Raw genomic sequence first — 24,471 nt, forward strand, 5'->3', positions numbered from 1 at the left:
TAATATTATTGGAATTAAAGAAATAACAAAAAACCTTTTGGTTAAGATTGCAACGCACAAATAGCTATATATGTAGGGAGACGAACTAGTTTCTAGACGATACCGTACTATGCAAAGACAAGTTCAAGTTGTAACGGAATGTCTGCAGTCTGACCTACATCAGGGCTTGTATTACATCACAACACGTGCTGCTTGACAGGTTTGCTTTTTTGTTTAAGCATAGTTGCGATTTGTGAAGCTAGCCAGCAGCTCCGCTTGCCCTTAAGGAATTATGATAATACCGTGGGGTTATCTGAGTCCATCCTTATTATTCTGCTGATGCCTTCTCTTTGAGTTCCAAACAGCAAGTAGTCAAGCGAACACAGGGAGACCAACTGTACACCGAAACACATTTGAAAAGTTTTTATATTGCCGCGTTTATGCTGAAAACCAAAGAGATTATAAACATTACGATATAAACTTCGAGTTTTCAAAACTACCGGCCCAAATTGCCCTTTATAAAAAAAACAAGAGTAGAACTTTACTTAGGCTAAGAATCCAGTGAGCCATACGATATTATGATATTAACTCTTTATTAGTATAACGAAACGAGTTTGAAGCTAATTATCTCACTTTGGAACACTAACATTCATTAAAGCAGAATCGTCTACTTGAAAAAACACATACTAGAATTCATAAGCCTTCTTTTTGACAGAATTAATTTAAACGAAAAAATATTCTAAGCTTAATAAAACGATTTTATTCTGTCAAAAAACCCAGTATCTATTTAATTTGTTTTCAAGCATATTTTAATGAAAAGCTTTCAAAAATATTACGCACTGTTCATATAAAAATTCCACAATAGCCAGGCGGTGTATATTACACAATTATCAGACTTTTATACCTAGTTGTAGGGTAAAATTGATCGAGTCAAAGTAACATTGGCCTTGTCGTAATATAAAGGTCAAAATCGGATGACAAATGATCGCTCATCTTAGGTAATACTGATAATAGAATAGTAACACTCGGAAAAGCAAGTCATCGTTGGAACGGTCACGGTCAAGTAACGGTGAGCTATGCCCCAGAATAGGGCCCGGTGAGCTTTACTCGTGCAATGCTTTTATTTTAATGACTACAAAGTTTAACGTCCTTTGTGGAGTCACAGTAACTTTCGTGGGTATTACAAGAATAATATTCGAAATCCTGGCTTGCGTTTCGTAGATACGATTTGGCAAATATTCAAATATTCTGAATTCATGCACTTATTTAGCGTTCATACAGATATATTTACATATTTATTGTGAGGTGATGTTGATCACTTAAACCTAAAACTTGGAGCAGTGGACATCAATTGGTTTAAGTGTTGATAGTGATACAGACTATACGTAGAGTGTCAACATGAAGATAATTGAAATGTAACTGACGAATACCCATTTATTTTCTACAATATACCAATAATTCTTTCTTGCGTTAAGGTTATTTTACAAAAACCAAAAGTCCATCCGTTTTTATGTCCAAATGAAAGTTCTTAGATTAGATATCTATTCTAATCAGTGTTATTTTCAAAACAACGAAAGGATAAGCTCATTTTTGATTCTATTTCTGCAGGTTAATTTTTGGATCTCTGGGGATATAAAACTACTTACTTTCGAAACTATACGAAAGTTACCTTGGTTACAAACAATACAAACCGATATACAGTGACAAAGACGTCATCTCGGTTGGCTACTTATATTACAGAATGTAAGGGTATGAACGTTGTCTATGGCAATTTTTAATAGTTAATAACATTTGTAACCTGAGTTCGTAGGTAACATTGATTTAATATGTAACTTGAAGCGGTTGCAAAGCTACTTTAGAGTACGAGTACTAAATATTCAAGTAGGTATCCAAGTATTTCTGCCATTCGTTACACAGACATTACCACTCTTTCGTTTGGAAGCTGGTTTGTAACATTGATTTCATATTTTATTAACGTAGTTTGTAAACGTAATTTCACATCCGCCGACATACAAAATAGGTCTGCCGATGTGAGGTAAAAATAGCTTCCTTTCAATTTTCAAAATATTGATAACAAATGAAATTAACTGGTTATCGGTGAGTTTTGATAGTATTATAAAAACTCACTAATCAGTTAATTTCATTTCAACTAAATCAATGATTGTGAATTGTGATCAACAAGACATTTCCGATTTAAAACCGTTCGCACGTTTTATGAGTTACTTATTGCTGGCGATCTGACGACTAGGTATAACAAAGCTAGCGATGAGTATACAAACGGCGTGAAGATAACAGCCTGAGAACCTGTGTGAAAAGTAAGCAAAAACGGAACAGGTGAGCATCTGTCAGAGAGGTTTATCGGAAATAGGAGACTTAGCTGAATTAACTCACCGGTTTCGTGTAACGAGACACTTTAATGTTAGAATAGCGTGTTGAACGCAACGCTCGTAGGCCAAGGACCACAGGGGTGCAAGAATCTTATTCTCACGCGCCAGTACAAATACATCTCGCTTGTATTTGAATTGCGATTCGATAGGCGGACCTACATAATCTAGCTCTCAATACGCTATTTTTTTTAAATATAACCCACAACTTGAAATACGAACTGTTTCGCTGGTACCATCATGTTTGTATCCACTTTGGACACAAACATGTAATGATGTTATTTTTATTAATCAATCTACCACAAATTAATTGTTGATAAATAACTGCCATCTGGCTGCCTTCTTTACAAAAAACTATGTGCCTACCCGTTATTCCATTAAAATAGATCCACCGATTTCGATAGCATACTCTCTACGCAATCGGCTATACAATCTGATAATATTAGTCTGCAAGCCAATTATCACGATCTTTCTCGACTTTCTCGAAACCAAAAGTCAAGGTTCTGTAGGTCATAGGCACAAGGGGTCAGCACGAGGAAACCATACTGATCGATCCCGTACTACATTTTCCGCCGTCTCAAAACGTTATAGCTCAATTTCCATCCCTATTATAGAGTACTAAGGTGTAATTTCGAGCGTAGCAGGTCCTAAATTGTGATACTGAAGACGTGACAAGGATTGAAATTCGATAATTATGCATCGTAGTCGCCTAGCGGGACCGCAGGCTTTGACTTGAGTTAATTTCTATGCTGCGCTTAAAGAAACAACCTTTTTATGTTTTAAATACACATAATTAAAGGAATTACAATCGCCATCATCAACTGATGAATTTTAACTACTGGGTTTGGGTGTTTTGGGAGTTTCAAATTCCACTGTCTTGTGCTGCATATGCCCAGCGTCCTAGTTGGTTTTTAATCCCCGGCGTAAAAACCACTGGATGTTATTAGTTTGAATTGTCTGTGTGTGTGTCTGTCTGTGTGTCTGTCTGTGCGTCTGTCGTCGAGTTTGAACTTATGAACGATTTTGATATATTTTGCTTGTTTGTTTCAATTTGTTTTATTTTTGATGAAAATCGGTCCAAGATGGCGATCCGCCAACACAAAATGACGGTTTATATTTTTTCTCTCACCTCCCCGAATAGGGGTATGTAGCGAAAGGGCTTGACTAGTAGAATATGTTATATAAAAATGACAAATTTCAAATAAATAATAAATAAATAAATAAATATACTACGACAATACACACATCGCCATCTAGCCCCAAAGTAAGCGTAGCGAATATTTTTTTTAATGAATATAATACACATAAATACTTATAATATACAGATAATAACCAGACACTGAAAAACTTTCATGTTTATCACACAAACATTTTCCAGTTGTGGGAATCGAACCCACGACCTTGGACTCAGAAAGCAGGGTCGCTGCCCACTGCGCCACTCGGCCGTCGAATATAATAAAAGGAAATAATAGGAAAGGAATAATAAAAGGTGGCCGCCACCACAAAATGGCGAAATAATATGTTCTCAATATGTGTATAGTACAATAATGTACTTATATGATATTAAATATTTTATATTTTAGTAATTTTTAATTTATAATAATAATAGATACCTATGAATTAAATTATTTGTACTCTACAATCAAGAAGCCATATAATATAACAAGTCAGTTCTGCTTTTTTATGGCAGACTGATTCTTTATAATCAATGCTATAAAATGCATTCCGAGTTCCCACTACCCGGCAGGTGGATGCGAACTTAATAACTCAGCAATTATTAAAAAAAAAGTAAAACCACAGTATATGGCATAGCGAGGTTTATAGATTATTTTTAATGTTTATGGTTCCGAAGCGTGCCAGAGCGGCGTGTTCATTGTACTTTGCCTCCGCTACTAGTCTGTCTAGCAGCGGAGTGTTTCTCATGAACTGTATTGAATTAGATAGTCGAAAAACGTAAGTAGTTATTTCGGTAATAGTTTTAGTTGCATTAGATGTTGCGCCTTTGACTGTATTACTGTGACAAATATTCGATGTTAGCTTAAAAATGTTACAAAAGTATTAGACATAAAATTATGAAGAAATCTAATAAATACAGCATCTATTGTTGTTCCATATTCTTCTTGTAGGAATGTAATTATAATGGAATTCATTAGTTATTTCTAAAATTAACGTTTAAAATCCCCAGCCAAAATTAATGTTAACTTATGTTTATTGGTTTTAAAAATGATTACCTATAGACTTGTTAAAGTACATCTATACCATTATATTATAACGTGGCAAAGCGTCGCCACGGCCTGTGTCGCGACGCCGACATCAGGTTTACCCTCTGCCTTTAGATATTTCACATCAAAAATGTTTTACATCTTTTTTGATACAGCAAAGGCTGAAGACAAATATTATATCCTCGAATTATATCCCCCGACACTCCTGTCGGGATATAATTAACGTGTCCACCTGCTAAAGGACGGGAACATGGAATAGGAGAAGTTTACCCCCGTTTATTAACACACATATATTATTTGGATATTATTTCCACTTGTGCGTCAGTGCTCTGAGAGATGATAAAGCTGTGGGAGAAGGCAAATTTTTATCCTTTCCCCGGGGAGATAATTTTCTCCTGCCCAAGCCAGCCGTGCAGGAACCGTCCGTTTTCCTGTACTAAAAGTTGTCCTATACAAGCTACCTTTATATTTGTATTAATAAAGTCGCGGGCAACAGCTTGCTTAGTTTAAGCTATTTTAGTAGAAGCACTTATTTAGGTAGAGCTTTTTGTGATAAAGCTAGCCTGGGGAAGTTCTACCGCCATGACATTTCTGCCGCCAAGCAAGAGGCGTAACACCTAAGCCTCAGATTAATGGACATACGGCGGCACTTTTTAGGACGTATTTTCTGTATGCCCCGGGGAGTGTTTTTACTAATCATCACAAAGATTCCAAGGTGTTGGAATGGCGACCCCGCACAGGTAAACGCAGTGTTGGTCGGCCCCCAACGAGGTGGACAGACGACATCAAACGAGTCGCTGGGAGCCGATGGAAACAAGCGGCCCAGGACCGTGGATTTTGGAACTCTCTACAAAAGACCTATGTCCAGCTGTGGACTTCAATCGGTCGAAGTGATGATGATAATGAGGGGTGGTGTTTCTCTGTTTTTAAGCAATATCTTTCTTCCATAAATTATAGCTAAAAAAGAGCTTAGTATAAAAAAAAAATATGTTACGACTAACAGTATTCACAATTATTTATCACACGACTTACTTAAATTATTCACAGTTAAGTTGGATTAAGTTGGTTAGACGGCCGACTGGCGCAGTGGGCAGCGACCCTGCTTTCTGAGTCCAAGGCCGTATGTTCGATTCCCACAACTGGAAAATGTTTGTGTGATGAACATTAATGCTTTTCAGTTTCTGGGTGTTTATCAGTATATTTAAGTATTTACGTGTATTATATTCATAAAGATATCCATCAGCTATCTTAGTACCCATAACACAAGCTACGCTTACTTTGGGGATAGATGGCGATGTGTGTACTGTCGAAGTATATTTATTAATTTAGTATAGAAAATGTAATTCCGCATAATATAATAAAATAATTTAGTCATGCAAGTCTTCTGAGAAACACAGTGGTTCATTGTCAACGATAATTAAATCTTTTCTGTAAATATTGTGACTTGTCGTAAAGATTTCCTGATAACCTGTCCTCTATGCTTTCTAAATATTCAAAATTTATTTATTTTAAGTAGGCCTAATAATATTATTTATTTATAATTGGGTATTCTAGCTACCTTCAGTTAAGATTATCTGTCCATAGTAAATATAACTTGTATCTACATCGTATTGCCCTACTCCTTACTATATAATGTGGATAGTGTTGTGGATTACATGTACAATATATCAAATATTAGAGAGAGCTATTGTTATAATATGTAATTGTTTTCTGTCCCAAATAAAAAAAAAATCTAAAAAAATAATGTAATAGTAAATAAATAATACTTTTAAAACGACAAGTCTGTCTGGTTAAAAATACTCTACCACCGGCTTCAGCTGCCCTCCCTCGGTCCGGGTAATTAGGCACCATAGCACATTCAACTTTTTGGGCAAACAGCGCAAAAAGCGCGCGTTCACGTAACACGAAATGCACAAGATAGCATCTAATTAGGAGAAACAGTCATATTAATGAACGGTTCTGTTTCGCTCCGTCCCGCATGGCTGGGAAAGACGAGCTTTATGATGACAAAGAGAAGGTAGAATAACGGTTATCTAAACATAATAATATTTTGTATTAAAAATATTACGGCCGATCTTTAACTTTTCTCACACGTAGAAACATCGAGATGTTATTTTAGATCTTAGACTGCATCATAACTGACGAGTGACGACCAGCTTTAATTGCAGTCAAGAGCTCCACTATAAGAATGAATGAATGAATGAATGACTACACTTTTATTGTACACCACATAAAAATACTGGAATAATTATATAAAAACAACTTTACAAAACTAGTTTAAGAGTGAAGACCTTTGTCCAGCAGTGGGACCGATATAGACTAGGAATTTTAAAAGGTTTTTTTTATTATCATTGCACTACAAGTTAGCCCTTGAAGGCAACCTTACCGGGTGGTAAGTGATGATGCAGTCTAAGATGGTAGCGGGCTAACCTGTTATGGAGTATGGTAGTCATTCCTTTAATCGGTTTCTACATGACATCGCAACGGAACACTAAATCGCTTAGCTGCACGTCTTTGTCGGTAGGGTGGTAACTAGCCACGGCCAAAGCCTCCCACCAGACCAGACCAGAGAAAATTCAGAAATTATATATTCCCAAATATTCCCTTGTCGGGAATCGAACCCTGGACCCCCTACTTAAATTCACAGCGCTCATTGTTGCGCCAGGGAGGTCGTCAAAAGATATTGAGAATTTTTATCAACAGCCTCCACTTCTAGACAAAGGCCTCTCCAATAGGGAGGATTTGCTCATAATCACAACGCTCGTTAGAGGGATTGGTGATCGCAGTAGATTGTAGTAGTAGCACAGAGGACGATGCTGCCCGCTCTCTGTTATATTCCAGGTAAGAGAGACATTCAGCGCCTTAACAATAAATCTATATATATAAAAGAAAGTTGTTACACCATTTATAACTCAAGAACGGCTGCACCAATTTTTATGATATTTGATTTATGGATTCCTCTTAGACTGGAATAGGATAATAAGTACTAAAATATAACATTCATAAAAAAAAATTATCCGCGGTTCGCCGGGACAGCTAGTTTGATATAAAGTCGAAATAGCTATGCAGTGCTTAAACACTTTGTAATAGATATCTTATAATAATGTTATACAACGTGTTTATGAAAACCGAAAAATACTTCACAAACTTAAGAGGAACATTTGGCTCTGAGACTTATCTGTGAAACCGAAACTTAAAGTCAACATCTCCTGAGGATGCTCCGGTTTCGCAGTGAAACGTGCGTAGGGTACATTGCCGAGGATCTGTTTGGTGTGGAGTGTACGGATTGAAGAAATTATAAATTACACCATAAAGATTATCCTGCTGTTCGCAGAGTATAGCAAATTAAGCTTAATTGTGTTAATTGTTAGTTCTCATAAGAGATAGGATAGACGGATTTGACGGCCGATTGGCGCAGTGGGCAGGACCCTGCTTTCTGAGTCCAAGGTCGTGGGTGCGATACCCACAACTGGACAATATTTGTGTGATGATCATGAATGTTTATCAGTGTCTGGGTGTATATCTATATATTATAATTATTGTCATTATGAAAATTATTTTCATAATGACTCTTGTCACTTTAATTAGTTACGCGTCATGTAGCGTAGGTAGGTCTTTTATGCCAAACAGGGTTTTCATAAGTAAATACTTAGACTGTTTTGAATTCGTTTGTATGGAAAAATAAATATGTTTCTTTTGTATTAATATTTCTACAGGATGATTCCTTATGAAATATATTTATACTTGAAAATCCTTGAAAAGTTTCGATAAAATCATGTATCACAAAACTGTTCCCCTGTTCTAAAAGGAATTCCGCGATAGCATCTTTTAAGGTTGACTAAAACGCGGACGAAGTTGCGTGGGACTGCTAGTATATTGTATGCTATTACCTAAAGCCCTGCATAACGTTTTATTAAACTGTCTCAAGGCCCCAGTTAGATAACAATCAAGTGAAGATGCGTCGAGGCTCGGAGTCGAGAGTGAAAGCGTTACGGCGGATTCACATATTGTGATCTGCCTCTCAGTTACGTCAAGCCCAAGAGTACATCCGTCGGGTGGTTCTTAGTTGAAGAGACTATGTTACTTGTTTAGTGCCCACCTATCTTGTAACATATAATAAGGTGTAGGAGGTGAGAAGTTTGAAGGGGGATAGTCAGATCTCTCCAAACACCATTATTGCCAATGAACGAATGAATGAATGAATATACTTTTATTGTAAACCACATAAACATATAGTAAAATTATAAATAAAAAATTAACAAAAAGTATACAATTTGGCGGCCTTATCGCTACATAGCGATCTCTTCCAGGCAACCAAAGGCGTTAAACACAGCTCAAGAAGAGAGGTACGTAGTGCATTTAAATAAAGATGCATATGTACCTATATATACATATATAATATAAACATATAATAAACTTACAATAAAATATATATTGAGAATAGAAATATAATTCTATGTTTGGTATGGATTGGTTGGTGGACGAGTGGGAAGTATTAATAAACGTGTCATAACGTCGGAATAGTTATGAAGTGTATTATCCCACTTCTGATCTTAACATCTCCACAAACACCAAATTCTAAATGACAAAGCGTGACAAAACAGTGTTCAACCGTGTAAGTTTTGAAAGAGTGAAGGATAGGCGTCAAAACATTGGCAATGTCACGATTCTTTGGTAACGATACCATTGATTTAATATGTTACTATAGCTCACTGAATGTTACTGAATAAGATGGTAGGTACTCGGAACAGTGAGCTAAATACATAGTACCTATGGTATTAAATCAATGACTCGGAATTTTTATCTAATATGAAATGTTTTAGAAAAAAATAACTTATCTTCTCTTTTATCTGATGTACTTCGGAGGGAAGGACAACTAAGTATCTAATATCTAATTCCTTCAATTTCGCTTGTGCATTGGTTAATACGTGTGACTTGTGCATTTTTTTTTAAACAAGAAACTTTTCGTATTTCAACTTTTTCAAGTGAATTCTTTAAACGCATTTTTATGTAGTTAGTTAGGTACCTACTTATCTCGTTAAACACATACAAATGATGTATCTAATGTAATAAAGAAGATTAATTTAGATGTGTAGATATTGGTTTTTGTGTTCCGTACCGGAACGGTGCCAACGGAACCCTATTAATAAGGCTATCCAACAGTGGCGTGCACTCATATATGTACAAAAGCACTGCATACCCTACAATTTATATATAACTCGTATAGCAGGAGGATTTTTGCAGTTTTATGCAATTTCCCCGCTTTATGCATACCCTGGTAAGAAACCTAGTGCACACCCCTGCCAACACTGCCAATAATGTATTGTGACCGTATAAAACCACCAATACGTGGCCACTAACTGTGCCTTTTTGTAAATTATGAGAAAGCATTTCTAGGTGGCTATTCAGGTACATTTTTTTTATGAATATAAAAATCATGTATCTAATGTAACAAAGAAGATTAATTAAGATGCGTTTATGGATTGAAGCCGTTTTCACTGCAAGGAGATCGCTCTTAATGGAAGTTAATGCAGATCAAGATTTTCGCGTCCATTAAGTTGCGCAAGGTTTTTGAATTACGAAGCCAAACGGTGACAATGGGCCCCTATTACTAAGGATATCCAACACTGGCAATAATTGTTGTCCAAAACAACCAACGTGGTTTGAGTGTAATATGTGGCCACCAACTACCCCTTTTTATTAAATAAAATGTTTGTTATTATAATAATGTTTTTGGTATGTGACATTTTTTAGCCTAGTAAAAGCTTTGACCCATTAGGCTCCAACCGACATTAGAACAGCGTGAAAGGTAACCTCTAAACACTTCTTTCTCATGAGAAGATATGAATTGGCTTAGGATGAACAATGATAGGTGTATAGTCCAAATAATGACGTATTTACCTATTACGACCTCCCAAGCGAAGTGGTGAGAACTGTAGCCTAAGTTGGTGTTCCGGGGTTCGATTCCCGTTGGAGGCAATTTAGGAATTTACAACTCATGGTTATTTTCTGGCCTGCGAAATTTCAGCCGTGGATAATTACCACCCGACACAGACGTACCGCCAAGCGTTTTAGCGATGTCTCGTAGAAACCGATTAGAGGTATAAGTTTAGTGTAACTGTCATACCTCTAAAAGGGTCTCTCTATTTCGTAACCTTCTTAGACGGCGTCATCACTTGAAAGCTAACTTATAGTGGTAATAAATAAAAAGACCTTCGTATTTTAGTCCACTCCTTGAGCCATCGATACTTTCTATTGAAGTCATTCGAAATTATCTAACAGAATGAACACTAAACTGCAACGCCGGATGATGGATGTGAGTGTTGTTACAAAGACATACTTCGGATAAAACGCTGACGTCTTGACATGTTGTTAAAGTTTGCGTAACTATATAATACTTACTTTCCCTACACACTTGTGATTTGACAAGCAGATTTTTATTAAATTTTACTTCAGGTAAATCAAATTAGTATCTCTAAGGATAGTCTAAGCAGTGTTAGCCTAGAGGCTACGGCCCACTTTCGGGGTACCGGGCTCAAACCGCGGCATGCAACCTCTAAACTTTTCCGAGTTATGTGAGGAAGGCTTCGGCCGTGGCTAGTTATCACAAGTAAGGCAAATAATCATCTAATATTACCTTCGATACGTAAAAAAGCATATACCTATGTTTGGAGTCCCTGGGGCAACGAAGAGATGTTAGCTCCCTTTGTGTGTTCTATCGACTCTATGTTGGAGAGTGTTCTGAGGAGTTTTTTGCGTTGATACCTTCTTCCCTGTTCTCTGACCGCACCTCAGGCCGTAGAAATAAATTCCACCCTCATCATCTGGATGCCTGGTATTCTTCTACTGTTCGAAATACCAGATCATTTCTACCGCGCATTTGCAAATTACGGAACAATCTCCCATCTGATGTGTTTCCTCAAAAATACAATTTAGGATTATTCAAGGGGCGGATAAACAAATTCCTTAAAAGCCGGTGCTGCAGATGTTTATGGGCGGCGATGATCACTTATCATGGTGACCCACTTGCTCGTTTGCCCGCTATTAATATAAAATATATATATATATATATATATATATATGTATATATCCATCTCTAAGATTACTGTACTTTTGTTAGACGATATGCTGATATCACTTATTTATGATAAAATCTATTAGGTAAGGCATAATAAGGTAACACTTGCAATTGCAATTGAAATATCCCTTGCTTAAACGGTGAAGGAAAACATCGTGAGGAAACCTGCGTGCCTGAGTTCTCCACAATATTCTCAGGGGCATGTCAAGTCAGTGGCGTATATACAGGGGCACTAAAGGGGCAGTTGATTTAACATGGAAAAAACTGTAGGGTAGGCATTGTACTAGTTATAAAAAGCCTACCCGTAAGTTTTTATAACTCGAGATACTGGGGATCGAAATACTGGAGTATTTCTACGTTTTATATCATCTGCTCGCCTAGTGTATATGTCCAGTGTTACAGTATATATATTTTATAATATTTTATAAAGTTGGTAAATATCCAACCTTTTAAGTTCTATAGATTCATATTTGCCTGATATTTTATTAAATTGATTAGGATTTTACAAATACCCTAATAATTATTAATTAATTATAGATAGTTTTTAAGAAACAGTTAAAATTATATTTGATTAATAACCAATTTTCATGGCATTGGTGAGTATTTTGATATAAATACGGGTGCATTTTCGATACACTTTAGTCCTACATGGACTCGAACGATGTAAAGATACTTCCCCGTGTCTTAGTCGTTTATCACCAGGGTCATGTAGACTAGGCGAGCACGCCACTGTTTAAAGTCTACAAATCCGCACTTGCGCAGCGTAGTTGACAACGGCCTAAACTATTATGATGATGTTAGGCACATGAAGGCATCGCCGCGTCGCCCGTCGTCGATTTATTTCTTGTTTGTTTAATAACTAAATGTAAATCGCATTAAGCGCATGGCGCTTATGTATTACAGACTTTTATAGAAAACAGTTCTTTACTCCGTTACAGTGTTTACGAGAAAACACATATTATCTCGGGTTTCCGTTGTCCCACAGAGCAACTCACTCATTACCAGCTAACGGCAAAGCCTGCCTTACTGGGTACTGTTAGATCACATAGAACATTCTAGTCTAAGCGAAAGCGGTGAGATTTTCTAACAAGAAAAATATTTGATAGGAGTGCGCTAAGCATATTTGTACCTAAACATAATTAAGTTTTAATGAAAACATCATTCTCATTTAACCAGTGAGCTTAAAAGTATATTAATGCATTTAACTGTGAAAAATAAACAATTCTTCGTTATTTTAGTTTTAAAAAAATTAAAATAAAAAACCTTTTAATTCTTGCTTACAATCAATAGGTAACATAGCAATAAACATTAAGATTTTAAGTTAAAACATTGAAAAACATTAAAAAAGTTCTTCTTTCTTGCATTTATATAGGGATTAGCAAGTATAATATTTCTTCTCGCAAGAACCCCTCTCATGCGAGGGTAAAGGCCTCCTCCAGAGATGAATACCGGTCCCTATCTTTGGCATACAATTTTTGCCGGCAACTTTAACGATATCGTCTGACTATGTTGCAAACGGTCTGCCTTTCTATTGCCTAAAAGACCTGGCCATGACGTCAGCCTTGTTGTCCAACAGTCGTCGCCTATCCTATGTGTCCTGCCCATCGCCATTTTAACCTTTAGGAGTAATGAAGAGCATCTGTTACCATGGTCTTTTACATATATCTTTATATTATATTTTTAGTAAAAGGAGAGCTATTAGTGACAGAGCTCGTCCTGGGAAATATTACCGCCATGCTTATTTCTGAGGCCAAGCAGCACTGCTGTGTTCCAGTCTTAAAGGCGTCGTTGCCATTGTAATTAAAGGCGCATGAGGCTTAACACTTATGCCTCAGGCCTTAGTAGAACATGTTCCTCACACGCCCTGCGAAGTGTTGCCATGTATATAGGCGATGTGTTTTCATCAATATAAAAAAAGAAATGCTCGAAATATAATAATTACGTTTTACTGACTACTGTGAATAATTAAAAATCCTTCTATATTTGAATGTATAGAAATTAAGGGTTGTTTGATTACATACATTATATACATTATAGCCGAAAACAGTCCACTGCTTGTCGAAGCGCCTCTCCTTACGGGAGCGCTTATGATCGTAGTAGATGATAGTAGCACAGAGAAAGCTGCTGCTCGTTCTCAGTAATATTCCCTTAGTCGCCTCGTACGACACCAGTGGGAAGAAAAGGGGTGGTGCTATCTGTATTCTGATCTGCCGTCACCACAAGGCACTTCAAATCAAACATTGAAGCTCTCAGTCTTCATTTCCGACTTGTCAGTCGAGGAGTTTGGTGTTTGTGCAGATTTATATACATACTCTTGCGGTCCCTCGCGACTTTCCGCGTATAAGTCACCAGATAGATTTATGCCGTTGCGGACCTTTTTTTAGAACTTTTAAAGGGGAACAACTTGGTCATACACGATTTTATCGAAAATTTAACCGTTTACGCAGCGCACGCAGTGCAAGCTCTGATGAAGAAAAAACCCCCGGTTTTGAAACGTTATTAGCGCTATGCTCCTCTTGGTCTTAGTGTCAATATATATAACATATAGTCATCCTCGATAAATGGACTATACAACACTGAAAGAATTTTTCATATCGGATCAGTAGTTCCTGAGATGATCGCGTTTGAGTGAGCAAACAAAAAATCTCTTCAGCTTTATATATTACTATAAGATTCGTGTAAATACAACTGCTTTCTGCTTCTCAACACACTTCTTACAGGTGTTAATGGATTTTATACATTGACAAGAAATCTTACGGCTTCCTCTTGAACTATACCTACAGCCAGTTTGCCCGCGTTTGCGTACCAGTTCCCGGTTTAATGGGTTACTGGCGTTTATTTAAGGGTTACTGGGATACACGGACCACAGAGACAGAACGTGTTCAGTTAACCATATTAGGCTTTCTAGATCGTGACGTTAGTTTTCATTTAATAAAATTGTAGCAGAACCTTTTGTATAATCTTTTAATCGACTACAAGTTAGCCCTTGACTGCAATCTCACCTGGTGGTGATGTGCAGTCTACGAAGCGGGCTAACCTTTCAGGGGGAAACCTATGCGGTTTGCATTTATATAACTGCCATAATTATATAAAGGCAAACCTCATACGTTTCTACGCCGCAACACTAAATCACTAGTCGGGACATTATTGTCGGTAGAGTGGTAATGAAGCATTCCACCAAAAAGTCCTATTATAAGCAAAACGATTACGTAACGATTAAAAGCTTGGATTATGTAATGAAAAAAATGCGTGCTCGACTTTGACTTTGACTTTTCATCGGACTTAAAAAAAGGAAGAGGTTCTCAATTCGACTGTATGTTTTTTTTTGTAGGTATTCTTCTTCTGTATTTTTATTTGTGTGCAATTAAAGAGTATAAATAAAATACCTCAGTGGTGGTCCCATTATAATTTGGTAAAGATTTATTGGAGGGATCCTCTCTTCAACTATTATAAGCACACCTATTGAATTTTAATTTTTTTTTTAAAGGAACTTCTGTATTTGCTTGTGAAATCACGATGAACTGATGATGAAATGGAACTGATGATGAAGATCATGGATGGCCACCGGAACAATACAATACTTAATATTGCACGGGTTGCGCTTCGGTTATGGTATATGGCTGCTGAAATGAATGCTAAAATGTAAATTGTTGATGTTGGAAAAGAGCAACTGCTTAGTTTCTTGCCGGCTTCTTCTCGGTAGAATCTGTCTTCCGAACCGGTGGTAGGGTCACTAAAAACAGACAGACTTGAGGTTGTATTAGGCCTAAAAGTGCTTATATTAGGCCAACTTGAAATAAATGCATTTTGAATTTGAATATGAATAAAAAAGCTCATGGTGAAGCGTTGGAGAACTCCTCAACCATAAACACCTCGGCCTCGGGAAGAGCAATAGCTTGTAAAGGGTTATGAGCAGTTGATATTTGGCTAATACAACTTAGATAATTGCAAAACTACCCTACTACTTGCTAGAAAGCGTGAAAAATATTTTTTGTTCCCTTTTTTTAAAGAAAGTCATTTTTTTTTTAAATTTAAAAAAAGAATGTACCTGCTTATCACCATTTTCTTACAGAAGTGCCTTCGAGGTACTTAGGGAATAAGTACTATTGAATGAAAAAGTTTTAACTTTTTTTTATTTAAGTATCCTTTATGAAGAAGGCAGACGGATAAAAAACAAAACTATTTCTCCGTAGCGTGGAACTACGAGTATTTGAAGTGGATAAAGTTACTTAAAAAACATTGAATTATACATATATCATACACAAAGAAAATAATATCACGAATCAATGCCAATAAATGCGAAATCTGAAACCGTATTTGGTGTTACAAAAAAAAGTAAATAATCCTCAGGCTGACTGACGGCTTACAGAAATAATATATCCTATTTCATATTTATAATGTTAAAGAATAAGGTGATGTTTACTGATTTTATAGCCGTATATAATTGTATTCTAGTTTTTTACAAAGTTAACTAACTAAGTAACTTTTTACACAGGCGGGAATGAAACCTTTTTATGCGTTAGCGCTGAACTGCGAACCATTTTTTTTTAATAATAATTGACGGACCAAGCTGATGATCCACCTGATGGTTAGTGGAAAACCATCGCATACTCACAAATAAAATTATACAGTAACATCAAAATACCATGTTCAGTTCCTATTTTTTTTATTGCATACCCTGACCGAAAACCCTAAGCACGCCACTGTAATATGGTAACATTGCCTAAGATGGTAACGTGCTAACCTGTTGGGTTTCATTTAACCACTTGTTTGTAAAATCTTAGCGACACATCTTTGTCGGTAAGATGGTATCTAACCACGACCGAAACCATCCACCGGACGGGAGTAAATATTGAACACTTCGAGTTACTAAGGTAATTGAAGTAAGCATATCGATGAACTGATTATAATTTCCAATGCCATTTGCCATACTTATCGATGACACAAAAAGGTGAAACTCCTAGGTTGTTGGAAACGACAGCGTTGAGAGAACTCTGTAACAATGCTTTTGTGAAGGTAAGTACAGCGAATTGCGTTATGCTAAACATTTCTTTTTTGCTCGCACATCATGTCTTTGTGACAGTATCTCATGATATGAAAACAAGGTACAATATTTTTCTACTTTATTCTTTCACCTAGGGAAAAGGCAAAGGTATATTACCGCAGAGCCTAACACAACAAGATATAAATGAGTCAAGAGGCTTTATGGATAACAAACACTTTTACCTATAGGGATGCAAAAACAGGTAAAAAGTATCGATTTATCTATATCGTGTCGATATTGAAAAATATTAATATCGATTACATATATATAATAGACCTAGATAAGTATATCGAAAAATATAATCATTGACCTATGCAAAAAATAGGAGAATTTCATGTAATTGAAGTGGACTTTAGTGTCGCTTTTGGAAATAAATCGTATTTGATACAAATTCGTAGTTAAAATTGAATACGAGTTTTTAATTCGTAGTTAAATTAAAAACTCCAAAAACTGAAACTATAAGTTGTAACTATAAAAAAAAAAAAAAAATATTTCTTATAATCCACAAGATTTCAAATTGCAAATAAAGGTAATCTTGCTTTTTGCTGTTTTTAAAACTATTCCAACTTTAGTTAAATAAAAGATACTCGTAAGAAAGAAGTTGTTACAAAATCACTAGATAGGTAATTAATTCGATTTCGATATGGTCTGACAAGTTGAAAATCATATGAAGTTAGTTGCGTATTTTATTATAATGGGACAAAAAACTGTTGAATACGTACCTACATTGTACCTTCGTAGAGATAATGACGAGCATGTACTGGAGCGAGAGTCTTCATGCATGTCAGACATGTATAATCGAAATTAATCTATCGTGTGGAAAAAATCTGTACTAATATCATAAATACGAATGAGTCTGTTTGTGCGATTTTTATTATAGCTTTCCGCGGTAATAAGTCCTGTAAATTTCCTTGATTTTACTATTTTCGATTGAACTCTCTTATCGTTGTTTACGTAAGGTCTCTTTAATAATGTCTCGAGTCTCCCACAATTTTGCACAAATGAAGCTCAGGACAAAGTAACGGTAACTGTAGCCGGTATTATTGTCGTTTTGGCTAATGATAACCAGGTCTTAATGTGTAACATTTTATTGTAGCTGTTTGTGTCAAAATAAAGCCATGAACAACGAATTCGCTGTGCTACATTACCTTTGTGGAGCATTAGTGGAAATTATAAGTTCCAAATTACGCAGGTAGGTAACTAAGTAGCTAAGTAACATCTGCCATTTGGACCATTTATTATGGTACGTGTCCTATTTTGTGTTTGATTTTTCAAAACATGTGAAAGCTGTATCATGCTGTATGTATTATTTTCCTAAACTTATCTATGGCTTAAACCTTTATAATTGCGGACTTCAACGTTACGGAACTTTGAACTACCCGATATTAATTATTATAAATATCGACATGATATAATTGGATAAAATATATTGGACATCCCTTAGGTAAAATATTAACACCATTTCGTGTTAATTTCATTGATTTTGTTTCATTGATTTTATTTCATACTCAGTCTCATTTTTGTTTTTTTTTATACGAAAATTACGGTGATACCCTAGTGGGTAAGGCTTCGGCTTTCCTTTCGTAAAGACCAAGTTTGAGCCCGGGCACGCACCACTAACGTTTCAGGAGGTATGTGCGTTTTTAACTTAAGCAATTTAAAAATCACTTACTTTAAACGGTGAAGGAAAATATCGCGAGGAAACCTGCAAACCCGCGTCAAAGGCGTATGAAGTCCACCAATCCGCACTTGGCCAGCGTGGTAGACTACGGCCTAATCCCTTCTCATTCTGAGAGGAGGCCCGAGCCCTGTAATGGGTTATGATGATGATAATGTCTTAAGACATAGTATTTTTATCTATTATGTCGAAATATCATCTTACCACACCATATACATGCGAAATGCTAAGAGGAAGTCAACAGCACCTTGTTTACCAAAATCTATTGAGTAAGTAGGGTAGACTATCCGGTTTCAGTTCTACTTAGAACTGCTAAGTTTGTGAGGCTCAAGATACGTTTTTAATCGACTTCCTTAAAAAGGAGGAGGCTATCAGTTCGGAAAACTTCTTTTGGTGCGACTAGGATTTTTTTCTGACGGAAGTAACGCTTACGTCAGATGTCTGTGTAAGTAGTTTCCGCTTTTTAAAAATAATAATTTGGATTGGTCGTAAGTACTTGTATGTCACGCTTCTTGACAAATACGCTAGCTAGTGGCAAATATAATAAACAATTAGAATTATTTATTTCCAATATTTTCAAACGGATCAATTGTGAATAGCAAAGTGCATAAAAATTCAACAGTTTTAAAAAAAATATTTTAAATTGCAGCGTTTTTTGGAAATCGCTAAATATATATAATTTAAATAAATTTTCTGACGATTGCGACATATTCAATGACAAGGTTATATTGACATGTGCTCATCTAACCTTCAATTTTCTAATCAAAATTATTCTATTTAACTAATGAAAATATTTATAAAATGTGAAAGTGACATTAATGAATTTTAAATAGAATATAAAATGAAATAGTAAATATTAAATGTAACGGCGGAGTCCCAGGCACATTTTACTCTTTCATCAATAAATAATAATAAAAGTTTTACTTCAATCGCGCGTAAAGATATGAAACCTTTTTTCGTAGAATCTTAAGACGAATGTCTCTGTCATTTTTTTTTTTGTTGTTGATAAGGTGATAATTCCGAAATAGTTCGATCTAACTTTATGTAGATCCGATAAAGAGTTTTGGAGACAGACCTCTCCGTAAATGACAGCAAAGCAGCAGCGATTGCTGTTATCGCACAATGCATTGTTTACGCAATGACACAACATAACACGCCTGTACCCTCGAAAAGGTTACGCAGATGTTAATTCTGTGGTCGAACGATTATTTTCGTATTAACAACCACAAACACTTCACCTTCCTAGTAATTCATCAAAGAACTATTCCGCTAATAGGCAAAACTCTACCTATATTAATAATCGAACTAGAAGGTACTTAACTGTATAAAATTGGTAATTACATGCTAATCAAAATTAAGTGGCATTGAACTTGCCTCGTACCGAACGAAGTGAAAATTATATAAGAGCTATTATCTTCTGGTATGTTATTAGTTATTAACATTGGATATCTCGAAATTAACGTCAATTTTGAGAATAATAACTTACGTAACGCAAGTTAGATGTGATGATCAAATTCTTAGGTGAATTTGGTTCTAAAAAACATTTACTTAGTCATCCAAGGAGGATGCAAACACACGACGTTATCGTAGGTCTATGGTTTTTAATTATTGGATAGAAGCAGGATTTTAATTAAACCTTCTTGTAGGAGATACTGTATGAGGATAGACATACGGACGTCAGACGAAGCTATCGAGACAGTGTAATTATCATCCGCAGCATATTAACGTCCCACTTCTGGGCACAGGCTTCGTCTTTCATAGCAGAGACGGTTTTATAACATTGACCCATCAAGCCGCTTCTAAGCGGGTTGGCGGGTTTTACGATCAGAAGGTATCACAGGTGACAAAGTGACTTCATTCGCGTCAAAACTTTTTTGCTGCTCGTTAACATGCTGTTATTTTCTGATCCCTGAACCTAACACTAAGTATGCATTTTAAAAATATGTCGATGTTATTGCTGTCTAACTAAATTCTATGTGCTTCCCAGACTTTAATCTATCTCTGTGCTAAATTTCGTTCAGATCTGTTCAGCCGTTCTGGCGTGATGAGTAAAAAGCATCCATCCATCCAAACTTTAGCATTTATATCAGGTCTCTAACTAAATTGCTCGACCACATTTTCAGAGTCATACAGTTGTTTCTAAACTTGTGCAGTGAAAATGAAATGAAATTCCAACTTCGATACAGATTATCTACTTTCATTTCTAGGTTTCCCGTTACACCCTACCAGTCTGTAGGTACCATTCAATTAGACAAGTGAAAGCGTGGTCATATACCATGATAGGTATACCTACTAATCGATACTGACACTTTCAAATTTAGTTGACCTGACTGATCCGAAAAACTTAATACTTGATTGCTATTATAAATACCTCGTTGGACTAGTTATTAGCATGTTCAACTTCTGATTACGAAGTCCTGGGTTCGAACCCCGGGTCTCGCCAAAAATTGTTAGGAGCAGCCCGGACTTAAAATTGGATGTGACGCGCGCCCCCATTCCTCGGAGACCACGTTAAGATGTCGGTCCCGATTATTATCATTTCTGATAACAGTCGTTTAAGCTCACCAACCCGCATTCCAGGAGCATGGTGCAAGTAACACTTTATACGAGGGCCGTATCTCCGTAAACTCATCAACTTTAGAGATCCCGAAATACGTATAATGAAGTAGCTACAACATTCTTAGAATGCCATTCACACGCAGGCGTCGACCGAGGTTCATTTACTTATAATTACCTACGTCTAATGATAGAATACGCAATCGTACGTAACTGCATGTGTCAAGTACCTACCTTATTATTTACGGAAAATCTTGGGTCCGTCCAGTGAGATGTATCTCTAGAGTCCGAAATGTACGACAGTGATTGTTGGCCTAGGACACCAATAAGGAAAACTCTCTGGCTGAAAGAAATAATCGATATTACTTTTTCAATAGGTTCCGGCTCGACTAATCATGATTCGATCGACTCTATTTTAGAGCTCTGGGTTCCACTACTGGGTACAAGCCTTCTCGAGTCGAATTTAGAGCTTAGTTCAAACTGTTGTAGGGCGGGTTGGTGGACTTAGAAAGAAACTTCAATATCACAAAAATCTGAATAATATGAATAGTTCTCTCCCAGTACTCAGATGTTTGAGAGAACAATACCAATTTACTGTTCTGTAGTATTTAGGTCTTAGTACCTTAATAAAAATTTACAGAAAACAATCATAATTTTGGATTGACTGGACTATGATCATCATCATATCAACCCATTAACCGCCCAGCCTCAGGGTACGGCTACAGGCCACGGGTCTTCTCCCACAATGATAAGGGTGTAGGCCGTAATCCACCACGCTGGCCCAGTGCGGATTGGTGGAGTCTGAACTATACCGTACCAAAATAATCTGTATCCATATGTTATGAGTATATAGTGAGCAATTTTTTTAAGCAAAGCAAAGCCCAGCCGGCCTGCCGCTAGCAAGTGGGATACTTCCATTCTCCTCCACACCGCAACGCTCCCATTAGTTGCTCTGTCGGGTGGTCGAGTTTACTAACTATATGCGCATCACACAAATGCTATATCACTAAATATATCACGTCTATCTGTTGCTCTAGCTGCGTAATCAAGAGTTTTGACCCCACTTTGTTAGTGGGGTTTTTTTCGATTCTGTTACGCATTTGCAATAACATTGTATAACATCTCACTGGTGGCGTCCACGTAAAAAGAAGCGGAGAGTATGGTATTTACCGCTATGGACAGTTATGATAAAACGCCTTCAATGATTAGGAACGAAGCGTGTTTTCCGGTGTGACTTTTCTTTCCTTCATTTTGTAATTTGTTTACGCTCAACTGAGTCTATTATTTTTTTGCTCAACGCAATTATCAACAGTAACAGTAACTATAGAACACGTGAATCCTAAAAATCATATCAAGTGGGTACCTATAATTCATTTATTTATTTATATATTTATTTATTTATTTATTTATCTAGCAACGCACCCCGTCAAGACATTACAGTTGCCCAATTCGTCTCCCCGGGGTTATTAAAAGAATTTAACTAAAAAATAAAACATAAAAATAAGCGATTTAAAATTAAGGATGAAAAAAAACAATAATTATAACAATAACCAAAAATTCAAAAATAATTAAAACAAAACAACATTCAAACATATAATTATTATCTTCGATCACCTACTCTCTAATAATATTTTAATTGGTTTTTTACACATTTATTTACATATGTACATACTTTTCATTTCATGTATGTGTAATGTGTATGTACATACATTTCAAATATTTACGGCTATCTTTAAGTCGGGCTATCGAATAATGGTCTAAGTCATGTTTGGCCATCAAGAAACTAAATAGAACTAAGTATCCTTTACATGAAATAATAATTTTACTTTAATTTTTTATTACATAAATTTTTATACATACAACTGGACTCGTGATATAAAGGCGAGTGGGTTTCGCGCGAAAAGGTTGGTTTTCTTGAAGAGTTGTTTCCCATGGAAATTAAAAAATTCTCTAAATAACTACGAAATTATACTCCGTTTACTTTATTTAACTCCGTTATGTTTTTGATCTTAGCTTCAGTAGATGGTTGTAAAGATAAGCTGGGTTTATATTTTATTTAATCTTCAAACTAATTAAAAGTGCACATGCTGCTATTGTCAAAAAGTGTTTTTGTAATCTTCTAAACTTTATTTTATTCAGACAGAATCCTAAAAATACCGACTAGAGAATATGCCAATCGGTCGGAATAACTGATAGTACTTTGTTCTTTATTTACTTAGATCCGTTCTATTAATTATAGAACAATGGATACCTTATGGGGGAAAAATAACCAGAATTGTATCGGCGAGGTACCGCTAGACCACCAACTTCCGCTCCTTGCAAACGATCTTAGATAGCCCAGTTTGATACGGTCCACTTTATAGCACAATTAAACGGTTTAAGGCGGAAACATACTAATAAGTCGTCACCCGACTCATGTTGATTCAAATTAAATAGTTGTTTTTTCTTTTACTAGTAATTGATCTAAAACGGCCACGTTATCAATAAATAATAAATATTCTACGACAATACACACATCGCCATCTAGCCCCAAAGTTAGCGTAGCTTGTGTTATGGGTACTAAGATGACTGATCAATATTTTAATGATTAATGTACATAAATACTTATAATACACCCAGGCACGGCAAAACATTCATGTTCATCACACAAAAAATTTTTGGGAATCGAACCCACGGCCTTAGACCTAGAAAGCAGGGTCGCTGCTCACTGCGCCAATCGACCGTCAAAATACACATTATGGGTTCGAAATGTGGTCTCATAAGAAGGCTCAGCGATCGAGAGACTAGAGAGCTCAGAGTTTCTCTACAAGAGCTAATCAAAAATGAAGAGATCCCGACGAGACGAGAATGTTACCGACCGACATAACTCAAAGCTGAAGTGGCAATGAACGGGGAGGGGCCCATAAGCTCGGAAAAATGAAAGGCGTAGGAATCCTAAGCTGCAGGAAACTACGCACTTGTAAACGCAGCATTGGTAGACCTCGATGGACGGATAAGGATAATCAAAGGAACACGAGACCTACAAGACGGTTAAGACGTGAACCTCCTTTGTTTGACATGATGATGATGATGATGTTGAATATATTAAACTACGTACCTTTCGTAGATAAAATGCAGTGAGATATTTATTAAAACATTGATAGTCAACTTTGCCGACAAAAATAGAACCGTTGCTAGACTCTGCGGTTAAATCTGCGGCTAATGCGGCGGAAATGAAAGCAAGTTCAAATGATTTTCTGGGTATAATAGTTACGCATTAAATTTGCCAATTTATGCAAAAATACCACTATACTACCTGTTCTGTTTTAATTTGGTCGAAATAGCTGGTATCCTAGAGATGGTCATAGAGTACTTCTAAACTCTTACTTACGCGTAACTGAGTAACTTACGCGTTGTTTGAAGAGCCAATTGGGCGACGCGAACTCCAATATTTTATTGAGTACCAAGTCCATCGCTCAGGCATCAGCAGCAGCAAAGAACGTAATATAAGTTAATAATTAGTCTAAACTTTTTTGCATCCTGACATGAAA

At 36.3% G+C, this 24,471-nt stretch overlaps 1 protein-coding gene across 1 annotated transcript in view; it reads left to right on the top strand.

Annotated features, from left to right (window-relative positions):
* LOC120631630 overlaps positions 1-24,471 on the top strand; it is a 62,935-nt gene that overhangs the window by 31,966 nt on the left and 6,498 nt on the right. The window lies entirely within an intron of this gene.

Source organism: Pararge aegeria, chromosome 18 (assembly GCF_905163445.1).
Source record: "Pararge aegeria chromosome 18, ilParAegt1.1, whole genome shotgun sequence".
Classification (NCBI taxonomy): Eukaryota; Metazoa; Arthropoda; class Insecta; order Lepidoptera; family Nymphalidae; genus Pararge; species Pararge aegeria.